The sequence below is a fragment of the Pseudorasbora parva genome, chromosome 12 (assembly GCF_024679245.1).
Source record: "Pseudorasbora parva isolate DD20220531a chromosome 12, ASM2467924v1, whole genome shotgun sequence".
NCBI classification, from domain to species: domain Eukaryota; kingdom Metazoa; phylum Chordata; class Actinopteri; order Cypriniformes; family Gobionidae; genus Pseudorasbora; species Pseudorasbora parva.
Genome location: NC_090183.1, coordinates 37,838,947 through 37,851,711, shown reverse-complemented (window position 1 = coordinate 37,851,711; position 12,765 = coordinate 37,838,947). Strand labels below are relative to the sequence as shown.

General features: G+C 37.7%; 1 protein-coding gene across 1 annotated transcript in view; it reads left to right on the top strand.

The window, feature by feature from the left end:
- The first annotated feature begins 1,770 nt into the window (after positions 1 to 1,770).
- The window catches only part of frmd4ba (FERM domain containing 4Ba), a 78,056-nt gene continuing 67,061 nt past the window's right edge, over positions 1,771 to 12,765 (top strand). The window contains exon 1 of the mRNA XM_067460187.1: positions 1,771 to 1,976. The gene's annotated coding sequence lies outside the window, so the exon portion shown is untranslated. The remainder of the gene's footprint in view (positions 1,977 to 12,765) is intronic.

Genomic DNA, 12,765 nt, shown 5'->3' with positions numbered 1-12,765 from the left:
GAACAACGGTTAAAACTAAATTATTCAACTTTCAGTTTAGAATTTCCTTTAAAAAAAATTAGTTCGCCAACCCTCGAAAACGAGATGGTATCTCAAGGTGTTAATCCTATTAATAAATTCAATTCAATTAATCAGTTAATGTATATCATCGCACATTTAATTACCTATATATTTATGTATGCAGGAATATGCGTACATAACAGTAAGTTAAATAAAAAGTCCTTATTAGTCTTTGATTGAATGTTTCTCCAGTAGATGGCGGTAAATATTTCTGCCTGACCAGTCAGAGATGTTTTAGCCACTAGATGGCAGTAAATAATAGCTTATTATGGGGAGCAGAGATTCATTGTTTTTATCTTTTTATTCTCTTAATATAGGGAACCAGAATACAATTTGTGAATATCTACATGTTTGCACCAAACATCTTTCATCTATTTAAACTGCATTTCTTCTGGTTGTTTAACAAACACTGTGAATCCATGCACATATTTGAAGGAGGTAGGCCTATTCCATAAGGAATCAAGCAAAGAAAGCATGCATTTGATTTGATTTGATTTAGGACAATAATGGTAATAGAACAAAGCCAAAAGAGTTAATTATATGTGAAACTAATGCCTGCAAAGTCCATCATGCAATAATGTTTTTTCCAAAAGCCACAATTTTCCTTTTTTTCCCCCTGCAGTATAGCCTACTAGGCCTATTGTTTCTTTTTTTGAGAGCTTTTCTATTGTTTTGAGCACTGACACTCCCTTCCTTCCCCAACCCTCTCCCTCCCTATTTCACAAGTCCTCTCAATCTCTTGCTCCCGATTTTTTTTCTTTCTTTCTTTTTTTTTTACGGATTATGCTCCATTGTGCTTTGCCAGCGTCTTGGTTTATGCCTTTTAGGACATAAAAATACATTATAAGTAGGAAACCGCACATACTACACCTCACATTTTTGTAGAAAGAGTGAATTAGAATTTACAGTAGTGTGTGGATTAGGGGGGTATTTTAATTCAATAAGAAAGGCCTACATGCAGTTCAAAGTGACAGTTCAAAGTGACATGTGCTCATAGGTCTTAACAAATGTGTGTTGTGAAAATGTCCACTCATTCGCTGAGATGAGAAGTGGAACTTTTCTCCAGTGACAAGCCCAGAAAACTCATTAATCCATCTTACTGGATAATCAACGGAATCAAAATTGATGTGGGAGATTGAGCATGCCAACTATCCAAGTGTGAAATCACAGAGCTGGACAAGATGGCAATATCACACTCTTCCTTTTCTATCTATATCAACACAAGAAGTCCAGAAAAGGTTTAAAGTCTCCATAAAATCAAAATGGAGCATTCTTATTTTTTTATTGAATATTGCAGTATTAATTGTAATGTGTGTCACAACAACAGCGAATAAATATTACATATTTGTGTTCTTTGGACTAAACCACCATGTCAAATAAATGTAAATTGTTATTTACATTTTCTACAGAAGAAGAAAAAATTATACATTGGTACTTTTTATATTTTAAAGAGGATATAACAAATATAACTGTATGCTATGGTAGCACTGAATTGTTGCTGACGTCAAAGAACTTTGACATAATTATTTTTTACTCAGTTAATAATTCTTTATAATTATTTTATTTTATGCAGGCACTGTAGGTTCATCCCGCGCGCGCTTCAATGGCGTTTGTATCACCATGGTAACGGCAGAGGGAAATTCGTCTGCTGCTCAGGCTGGACCGACTGTAGGGAGCAGATAGGGGCGGAGGAGGGGTAAATGAGTAAACGGACGGCACTCTCGACAGAGCCTGTGTCCTCACAAAGCTGGCATGATCTGTATCACCGGCTGCCTGTATTTTGCCCATCGGTTTATCCTTTTGTTTTCATGACTTTGGACGCGAGATCGCGGAGACAACAGAGTCATTTTAGCCCCCGGGGACAAAAAAGACAAAAGATTTTCGCCAACCTGGGGCTTGAACAACAATAAAGAGAGGTGAGTTCTGCGTGAGGTCTGAAAGGTCTGCGTGTTCTGCATGTTTTCCCTCTATTTGTGCTTCGGGTATAATAGATATACAATATTTTAACAACTTGAGGGAAAAAGAAGTTGAGTTTCTTTGATATTCCGTATGTTTGATACACGACCGTAAGGTTGACAGATGTCAGAAACCTCACCTCATGCGTGCTATATGTGAAATACATAAACAAAATACTTATTTCTCTAGGATCACGCAGAGAGACAGCTAAGATTCAAACTTTGCTTAAAAAGTGTTTTGGTGGTGAAATGCGGATAATAAATAGTGTGCCATATGCCAGGAGCACCTGACTCCTCTTAAATGAGCCCTCGATGGCAGACTGCTAAAGCCTGTTTTAACTTGATAACCTAGTATTAGTCGATTCAGTGACTGATTTTTCCACAAATATAAGTTTTTATGCCTTGCTCAAACCTTGAACAATGATACTCCAGGGACTACCTGGAGTGAGAACATATGTATACTTGTTTCCTGTTGACACATGTGAGGGTTGTTGATTAGAAACCCTGGCTCATTTTAAAAGACCAGGGAAGGCAGGAGCCCATTCTCCCCACCGTTCCTGCAGACGCTGATTCTGAACTTCCTGCTTCCTGAATCCTGAGAAAGACAAACAATAGGAGAGAGAAACATGTGACATCCTGATAGTGTATGAGGGTTGACGGTGACGCACTTCAGTCCAAATTTGAGATGGATGAGAACTGCTTTCTTTGTTTTTAGGGCTTGCATTGGGAGCAGGTGATGTTATTCAGCTAAATCCTAATTCAATTTATGGGATATGCTAATTGTATGTTTAAAGGCAATGACTTCTTGTTTTGTGCATGTGAGTCAACAATTGAATTATGCCACAGTGGTTTATATTTTTAGCTGGTTTTAGAACAAAATCATGCACACTGTTGCACACTAAAATTAGGAAGCATTAAAATGGGGGCAGTTTTCCCAATTCCTTTAAGCTATTAACTGATATAGATAATTTCATATCTGATACTTAGAGTCATTTTCCAATCAAGGAACATTAATGGATTTGCCTATAGAAACAAGGCTTTTAATGTGCACCTATCATTAAAAGCAAAGGCTTTTCTCTCTGGAGGTTTTTCAAGTAGAGTGCTTAATTGAAGCACATTTTAAACTTACCATCCCCCTTCACCTGAATGCATTTCTCTCTATAGGTCGGTTAGAAGCATATCTTTCTACCCATTTCATATTTCAGTTGCTTTGCTTTTAAACTGCTTGTAATGTTGCTATATGAGATAGTTGTAAATCCAGTATGTTCACCATGTGTAACCTGACAACCAGCTCACCTTCCTGTTGCACAACAAAGGAAGGCTGACCACAAAAGATAATATTCTAGCCTGCTTTACACACGGCTCTCTGACGCTTCCAGAAGTGTAACTTGAAAATGGGCACTTTAAGGATGTGAGTCAGTTTTAGCTCTTTTAAAAAAAACTGATTTCCACACTTGATTGATGCTGGATCTAAACTTGCCTTAAGATTTGGGGAGATGATTGCTAGTGTCTCTATAGGTTGGCAGTTATCTTTAAGCTTGGAAGTACAAATCAATTCAGAGCCTCTGCATTTAATGGTGCTGGCAATGCCTCAGAGGGGAATGTGGATTCAGTTCAATTCAATTAAACCAACTCAGTTACAGAGCAAGTGTGACCCAGTGTTGTATAATTGATCCCTTATTGCATTAAGGACACTGGTGTCAGTCCAATTTGACCGTGTCCTTAGAAAGGCATGCTGGTAAATACGGCATCAGATGGTTGAGATGTTGAAATGTACAAAGTACATTTGTAGAACAGATGAAACTAGATAATGTTTGCAGATGTGTCTAGGTAATTGGTGCCAGTTTTCTCAGTAAGATTCATATGGAAATCAGAATATTTGTCACATTGGTGTAAAATATAAAAAATGTGTGCAAAATGTTATTGGGTCATTGCTTTTGTGTGTTTAATTGTGTGTATAATTTTATAAAAGTGCATCTATCTATCATATAACTACCTCGCACAGCTCCGGGGGTTAATAAAGGATGAACCGAAGTGATGAATTTGTGTGTAAGAAAAATATCCATATTTAAAACTTTACAGACCAAAATCTGGCGGTCGGCTGTACGCAAGTAGCGTTAAAAGAGTAAGCCTTGACGCGATGTACAGGAGCATCACAAGCGTTGATGCCTCTCGTGGATATAGGGCTGGGCAAGAAACTCAAGCCCCTCTCTTATCAAAATCCCCTGCCATTCCTCTTAAAAATAATAATTTTAGACTTCTAATTCATGACCAGTGTTTTGTTATTGCCCTATCCTCTGCGCTTATACGTTCGCATGCGTCAAGGGATCAAGGGTCAAGGGTTACTCTTTCGCCATAACTCCACTTGCGTACAGCTCACTGCCAGAAGCTAGTTATTGTAGTCTATGAAGTTTTAAATATGGATATTTTTCTTACACAAACATGCCACTTCACTTCAGAGGGCCTTAACCCACCGGAACCGTGTGGAGCAGTTATATGATATATATGCACTTTTATGGTCTTAAAAATGACATAACCATTCACTGCCATTATAAAGCTTTGAAGAGCCAGGACATTTTTAATATAATTCAGATTTTATTCTTCTGAAAGGAAAATGTCAAATACACCTAGGATGGCTTGAAGGTGAGTAGGCTTAAATCATGGGGTAATTTTCATTTTTTGGGTGAACTATCCCTTTAACTTGATGGAGTCTTTAAATTGTCCCGTGGCAGCTCTGAAAAACAAAGGGCTCAGCTATAGGTTTGGTAGTCCAAATCTGTAAAAATTTAGAACTATCAACAAATTGCTATTTATCCATATTACACCTTTAATTAAAGGCTCTTAGAAAAGATGAGAACAGCTACAGCTTTTATTATGTGATGCTGTTCTGTTGCAATAATTGACTATTTAGCTTCCAAGATGCCCCGCGACTGTTCTCCAGGGAAAAGCGAGAATGATCACTATAGTTATAACTCATTTTCTCTTTTCCACTGGCAGGCATATGTTCAATTACATTCCATCAATGCCTGAATGAGAGCGACTATTAATATCAGTCCACCTAGACACTGAAAGGAAGTGCTCATGATAATGGGCCATCCTCTTCTGTTTCGCCTACCACTACTGTTGTATGTGTATGTGTTTCCTCGCTCTTAAGAGACCTTGGTATGGAAACATCCTCACCAAAAAATAGACATTGCCTGCAGTCTGGATACTGTGGAAATCAATAGAGCTGTATGGTGCTGCTCCACATAAGTGGCAGCGCTGGAGGGATTCATGGCTGATTCTTCAACATTTCTGTGTTTTATCAGGGGATAGTGTTCTTTTCAAGGGAGATGGGTAGAGTAAGTACAATACCCTGTAATATGGTAAACATTATCGGAATGATGTTTCATAAATAGTGGGTTAGGTTAGTAGCACATATACAGCCCTAAGGCCTCACTGACAATGAATTGCAGGCAGGGAAATGGACACAGGTCAGGAGCCCTTTTCATCTAGCAGATGGTTAAGGAATTGCTTTTCATATTACCATGAGTGACAATCAAATCCACCACATGTCCGTTGCTTTGTAATAATTATTCAGCCTCAAAGAAACAATTTTTCAGTAACAGATGCTGGGTTATTAGTTGTTCATTTGAACAAGCCTCTAACCCATAGTGGACTTTAGTTGTAATTTGTTCATGGTACAGAAATTAATGATACTTTTATCTGTGCATTTTATCTGTGTTATTGAGGAGAGGTGTCGGTGTCCTATTACTTTTTTACCCGACTTGAAAACTTGACTGTTTTACAAGGTGACTTATTCACATCAATTTATTTAAAGGTGCAGTGTTTAAAGGGTTACTTTACCGATTAGCATATGGCTTTGTATCAGTAGAAACCCTGGAGTATATTCAAATGATTTCCCCCCCCCCCCCCATTTCCCCCTGAGATAAGATATTCATGCATTTTATTACTGAAAAAATTCCTCCCATGATGCAAATTGACGATATTTGGAATGTTTGGCCAAAGGCTAAAGACTACAGCCAGCAGAGGGAGCAATTTCCACGTTTTCAACCCGCGCATGGGGGATGGGAGATCGCACTCACAGCTCAGCTCCAGCTGCTGCCATTAAACGAACCTCTGCTGGTCAATGTAAGTGTTTTAACTAGGGGTGTCCATGGTTAACCGATTGACCGATTAACCGTTAAAAATTGCGTAACCGAGTGAAACATTTTGCTCGGTTAAGTGGCGTCAATGACGTGCTTTGAATTTAGTTGTAATATATTTTTGCACCCCTAGAGACTGCCAGAGCGCTCCCAGACATTTGTAATATCCACAAGAAGAAGTCATGACCAGCTTTCTAAGCGGGCAAAGAAAGTGTGGGAGCACTTTAAAAATGAGAGTGACGGGGCAAAATGCAAGTATTGCAATGCAGTGCTTACCGCATTTTTCAGGCTATAAGTCGCTCCGGTGTATAGGTCGCATCAGTCAAAAAATGCGTCATGGAAAAGGAAATTAAAAGGAAAATAACATAAGTCTCACTGGACTATAAGTCGCATTAGGGCAGAAGCAGAGCGGGAGCCGCGCGCTGTGCATAACGGAGCAGAAGAAAGAAAGTTTGAAGTGAGAAACTTGTGAATGACTAGACAAAAGCAGAGGTTACTTGAACTGTAATGAAGAAAACAAAAAAGCTAATCGCGGACTGAAAGCAAGATGGCCAGAGCTGAAGGGACGAGTCCAAAGATGCTTGAACTCTGCCGGGAGAGGCTCAGCCGCGCGAGTCAAACGCTGTGTGAATCATTCTCGGCTGCATATTTTACTACATGCCCTAATCATGCAGGTGCCCTCGCGGCCACTCGCATTGCTCTGTGAACTGTAGCGCGCATCTCATCCTAATTTAACGAAACTCAGCGTACGCCTCACAGACATGAAATATATCTTAAGAAAACTTGAAATGTCTTTTAACAATTTAAAATGAAAAGAAATAGGCGACTCTCTGTTTATGTTATCCATGATGTGCATTTCTCTCTATAGGCGCGTTCACTACAGAGATGGCGGTCGTCAAATTAATAAACTAAAAATAACCCTGACGCACACTATGGTTAACCGAGTAATAACCGCTAAGGGCCTCGGTTAACGGTTAATGAAAAACTTGAAAACGTGCAGCCCTAGTTTTAACTTTTCAAATTAATTTCTATGAAAGTTAAGCTTCCAAAGGCATGAACCAAAGGTCAATGTAATCTGACTCCTGAAGCGTTTGTGTTGTGAGACTCACGCGGCTGCTCGATCATTATATTGGAATAGTCACGTTCAGTATTTAATTGTAGTGTCTGTTCTCCAACTCAGTCACAGTAATCCAGTAGCGGTGGCTTTGGGAATGGCCTCACAGGGCAGCGAAGCATTCTGGAAATTGTTGTCTTTCATCCCCATGAGACAAAAATACATTTTCTGTCTTTTCTCAGTCTAGAAGGCACCAAATTCAAAAATTATTTCACATTTCTACTACATTTATGACCCAGTTTAAATACAGATTCATCTTTCCAGCGCTGAAGTACATCTTTAATATTAATGAGGATCTTTTGACAGAAATGCAATATAATATACATAGCTATGTTTAAAAACCTTACAAATTTAACCATTATGTTTTTATTACCTTTATTACCATTATTAATTCTGATCTGAGTTCTTAACAGCAGATGGCACGCATGCTTTAGAAACTGCCATATTGTCTCTGCTTGTTTCCAATTCCTTACACACACCACTTTAACCTTCTATAATCATTCATAAAGTTTAAATAGGTTGAATTGGGCTTTTTACACTAATATTGCATCATAAAAGCATTCTGAGATGCAAGTTAATTTTTTAGAATCATCAAATGCACAAGCGTTCTTCTTCGTAAGCATTAGAGCGTGCAGTTAAAAACTACCCTAGAGTGCCATCTGCTGTTAAAAACTAAGCTCAGAATCAATTAGGAAGAGAATCGCGATGCATTCGGAAAATCTCTAAATCGAGTGATGCTTTGATTTTATTGTCCCAGCCCTAATCCCTAGTAGGAGCTTATTTAGTCCCCTCAAAACGCATTCCAGTTCCTGCGGCGTGGATGCCAAAAAGTGAGTACTTCCGCCAATAGTTTCTTTAGTGCAAAAGCCCTTTATAGAGACTTTAACACCATAGCTTCTAGGGATGTAACGATATACCAATGGCAAATTCGATTCATATCGCGGTTTAGGAGCCATGGTTCGGTTCAGTTCTGTTTGCTGTGGAAGCAGGGTTCATGGCAGGGCACCTGCAGTTACAACACTAGATTCACTTTTTACTTAATAATAACAACAACAACAATTTAACTTATTAACTTTATCTTTATTAACTTTATACATTGGATTTTGGAAATTGTTCGTACCATGGGTGTGTATCACGGTTTTTCAGTTTGTTTTGAATATTGTTACACTCCTAATAGCAACACTAAAACTATTCTGAACACCTTAGCAAACACTACTAGCCAATTATACTTTCACTCTACTTACATTATAGTCTGAAAATGTAAAAAAAAAAATATTACTTCTCAGAACTGTCCTTTGAGCATGCTCTAACTGCTACTGAAGATGAACTCTCCTTAGGTAGAAACTGGATACTTTAGCTTTAGCCTTCAAACTCTGAAATATGGATGACTCAAAGAGAGGGAGCTCACTTTTGTCACCGTAAGCTGACCTTTAGGTATGACTAGCCTTGAGGTGGGGTATAGGACTCGATAAGTTCTTGACAAAAGGGCGATGACCTTCTCATGCCATCATCAATGACCAGCAAGAGGTGAATTAATTGTTGCCCAAAGGGTCTAGTAAAGCTTTACAGGATTTTCTGACTAAGTCTGTTGCAATTTCATACATCATCAGTGATGCACAATGAAGTCTTTATCTTTTTTTCTGAGAATGTTGGCGATTTTGCGAAATTGCTTTTCCCCCCTAAACAAAGCAAAACATCTTGTATGACTGGATCATTGTGATAAGATTTAGAGCAAAGAGTGCAGGTGATGTTGTTAACCAACTTGTCATGTCTGAATTACTTGTTCATGTATTTGCTAACCCTGTTGTGCCTTTCTTATTTATACTGACACATGGCATGTGTCTGTGGGCCATTTACCCGCATGAGAGAGGATCAAGATAAAGTCATTTAAAGTAATTTGATTGTCCTATCTCTCTGTTTCCTGTTCGTGGACTTAGTTGAATTAAATCAGATAAGCATCTTTTTATCCTTTTTTTTCACTAGTATGTATACTGTACATATATAATGTGCAAATGTGCAAATTTGCATACTGTTGCTGAAGGTGATGCTTGTGTATGCATAATTAGTTTACATAACACAGTTTCACATATTATTTTAACAGTTTTTTCTTCACAGCATTTAGTAAGCAGAATTTACTAGTAATCCATTCGGAACAGCCTAAATGAACACAAATGTTCCACCATGTGTTCAAGGACTGTGAATTGTTACAGGATCATTTTGCACGTTTGGTAAATTCCGATACCAATTCTAGTGTTAAATGAGATATAAACAATTTTACAAGAGGCTAAGTTTGTCTGAAAACACTTACACATGGCCTTTTACAGCAGTAGCCTTAGCATGAACCCAGCCTGTTGTTCTGCAATGAAAATATTAAACATAACTCATCTGTATTTATTAAAACTCCAAATATTATTCCCAATATCTTTTCAGCCAGGAAGGAGGAATGTTGTCCTTTAGCATGGATGGAATTAAGGTGAAATGTCACACTGATTTTAAAGGATATGACAAGTGACAAGGACATAAGGTTCAGTACAAATGTTTTGAAATGTTAACAGTGGTAGTTTGCATAATATATAGTTGGAGATGCGTTGTGAAGCGGGAGGGAACATTAAATATTAATAAGGACAAGAGCCAAGAGAGATGGGATAAGCTAAACACTTCTTATGCTTCAGTAGCACTAAGATTACAAATTCACAAAATGCGCATATATAAACACATCAGGGTGAGGGTTCATTCAGCTATAGACTTCAGAATGTTTTATGTATAGGCTATAGTGTGACTGTGCACATCATTTTATAAGAAATTGTCAATAAGTTATGTGACACTTAAGAGGGAAAATGAAATGGGTCAGTGCTTCTTAAGTCACAGAAAATGCTAAATATAAAATAATTAAATGCAACCAACCATATAATCAAATAAAATGATATTGTTAAGGATGTGAATCGATTCAGAAATGATAAATAAATCATACGTGAATAATAGCATGAGCATAACACTAGCCACATGAAGTGGAAAAACAAAATTGTAGCCTCAGGAAAAGAAAAATGGAGACTGCATTAATTGTGTTAATTATTAATTACATTTATCACAGAAATGTTGTGTTGTTTTTTCCAGTCCCTGAATTTTTTATTATGGAAGTCGAAAATGCCCATACCTTTTTTGGGTTGACTTGATATCTAAGTCTGTGCATCCATTCAAAATCAAGATCTGTCATTTGAAAAAAGCAGCCAAAAAAGGGCAACGTTGCTTGTCATGACCTCATCAACAAAAGCCATGAACAAAACAAACTATGCAAGCCTCAATGTGTTTTAATTTTGCATTGGCCTAGTTTGGCCTACTTATTTTATTTATATATTTTAGTGCTTGATTTTAAACACAATGTTTCTTTAACTTTTATATGATAAGCAGTTGTGATACAGTGTTTGTACGTAGATATAGAGATATACCGGTAGTAAATAATAGTTGACAAAATATTCACTATTTTGAGCATAGTTTCTCAGTACTATGATTGCTTAAAATGGTTTATTCTGTCCTTGTCTTTATCTTTCCACTGCTCTTTCTTGCTCTCTCCAATTTTCTTTTCTGCCATTGTCTTCCCCCCCACAGTGAAACTAAGAGAATCCATTCATGGTTTTCATCTCTTGCAAATGATATTTAAACTCAGTAGCCCCACGTTCTCAATCTACCGCTCTGCAAAGTCCCTGCACCCACAATCCCGTGGGGACCTTATTAGAGGGGGCAGACAGACAGTACGCGCAGAGCGCTGGGCAGAAGCAGCAGTGACCACCTCCCCCGTCTGCTCCGTGGCATCTGTGTTATGCGCACACACACACTCACACCCATCCTTTTTGTCATGGTTCAGAGGTTTCAACATAACCCAGCTCTGTGTGCTATGGCCTATATCAGCCCCAAATCCCAATCAGACAGACACTTCAATGGACTCTCTGTGACAACAAAGTACTAAAACCCCATCACGACACATAAAGCAAAGACTTACTGTAATCTAAGTGCCTCAAGGCTTAAATATTCATGAAGGCATAAGCTTATATTTCTTAATCTTCATAAAGATGTCAATTTTGTGCAAATACGCTGAGAGTAGCAAAGACTAAAATGTAAATGGTGCTAGGTGTTGTGTGTGGTTGCTAGGGTGTTGCTAAGGCATTCTGAATAGATTTCAATGTGTTGCTATGTAGTTACTATGGTGTTCTAGGTGGTTGCTTACTTGCCCAACTCAAAAGAGTCAAGAGATGATATTAATATTTATCAGATACACCACTGTTAAAAATATTGTAAAAAAATTAATATTATGGAATATTATTACAATTTCAATTTCAGCTGTTTTCTACTTTAACATTTTAAAATCTTTAGTCACACGATCCTTCAGAAATTATTCTAATATGCTGATTTGATGCTCAAGAAACATTTCTCATTATTATCAATGTTGAAAACAGCTCCTTAATATTTTTGTAGATTCTGTAAATGCTTTTTCAGAATGATTTGCCGAATTAAACGTTCAAAAGAGAAGCATTTATTTGAAACAGAAATATTGTGTGACATGTCTTCACTGTCACCTTTCTGTTCCTGTTTTATCACCCACCAAGTGAAAATCATCTTTTAAAAGTTTTTGAGATACTATTTATGGTCAGCACAAACAATATGAGATGAGTTATGCCAAATTTTAATACTAAGGGTTAAACTCAATATCAATAGGCCTATGTTTTCCCCAAGGCATTTTAAATTACAACAGAGCTGAATTTATTGGAGCAGCCTTCTCTGATTTTGATCTCTCTCTCTGTTATGAAAAAGCATTATTGTTTTTACAGATTGCGAAACAGATGGTTTGATATTAGTACTCTTTTATTTAACTCCAGAATATTACTAATTTCTCTTCCAACAATCCACCTGTCAAACCATCTGTAACCCAACAGAGACCTCAGTCAGTCAGTGGGCTGGTTAAACAGCCGTTTGGTGTTGTCTTTGTATACAGTGGCATCCCAGTAATGAAAGTGCAATGCATACACTGCACTTCTCAAAGCACAGTCATGCACACTTTTGGGGCCATCAGCTGTTGATATGCACGCATGTACTTTGGAACAGCTGCCTACCCATCATTTCTGAGTTTGCGTGTGCCCTCTGGATGCATAAAATGCCTTCCCCTTTCAGCCAATTAAATATGCTCATATTGCATTTGGTAATTGATGTCACATTATTGCTATGCTGGGGGACCGCACAGGCTGATGAGGATGGCAGTTCTGTGCCGCCCTCCTCTGGGTTCTCGTTGGAAATTACCTCATTAATACAAATCATTTTATGAATAATCATGGGAGTTTGTCTTGGCGCTGATAAAAAGGAGAAAGATAAAGATTGAAACAAAGAGAAAAAGACACCCCCCCCCCCAAAAAAAAAAAAAAAATTAATAGCTACAGGTCATATAATTAGAATATCATCAAAAAGTTGATTTATTTCACTAATTCCATTAAAAAAGTGAAAC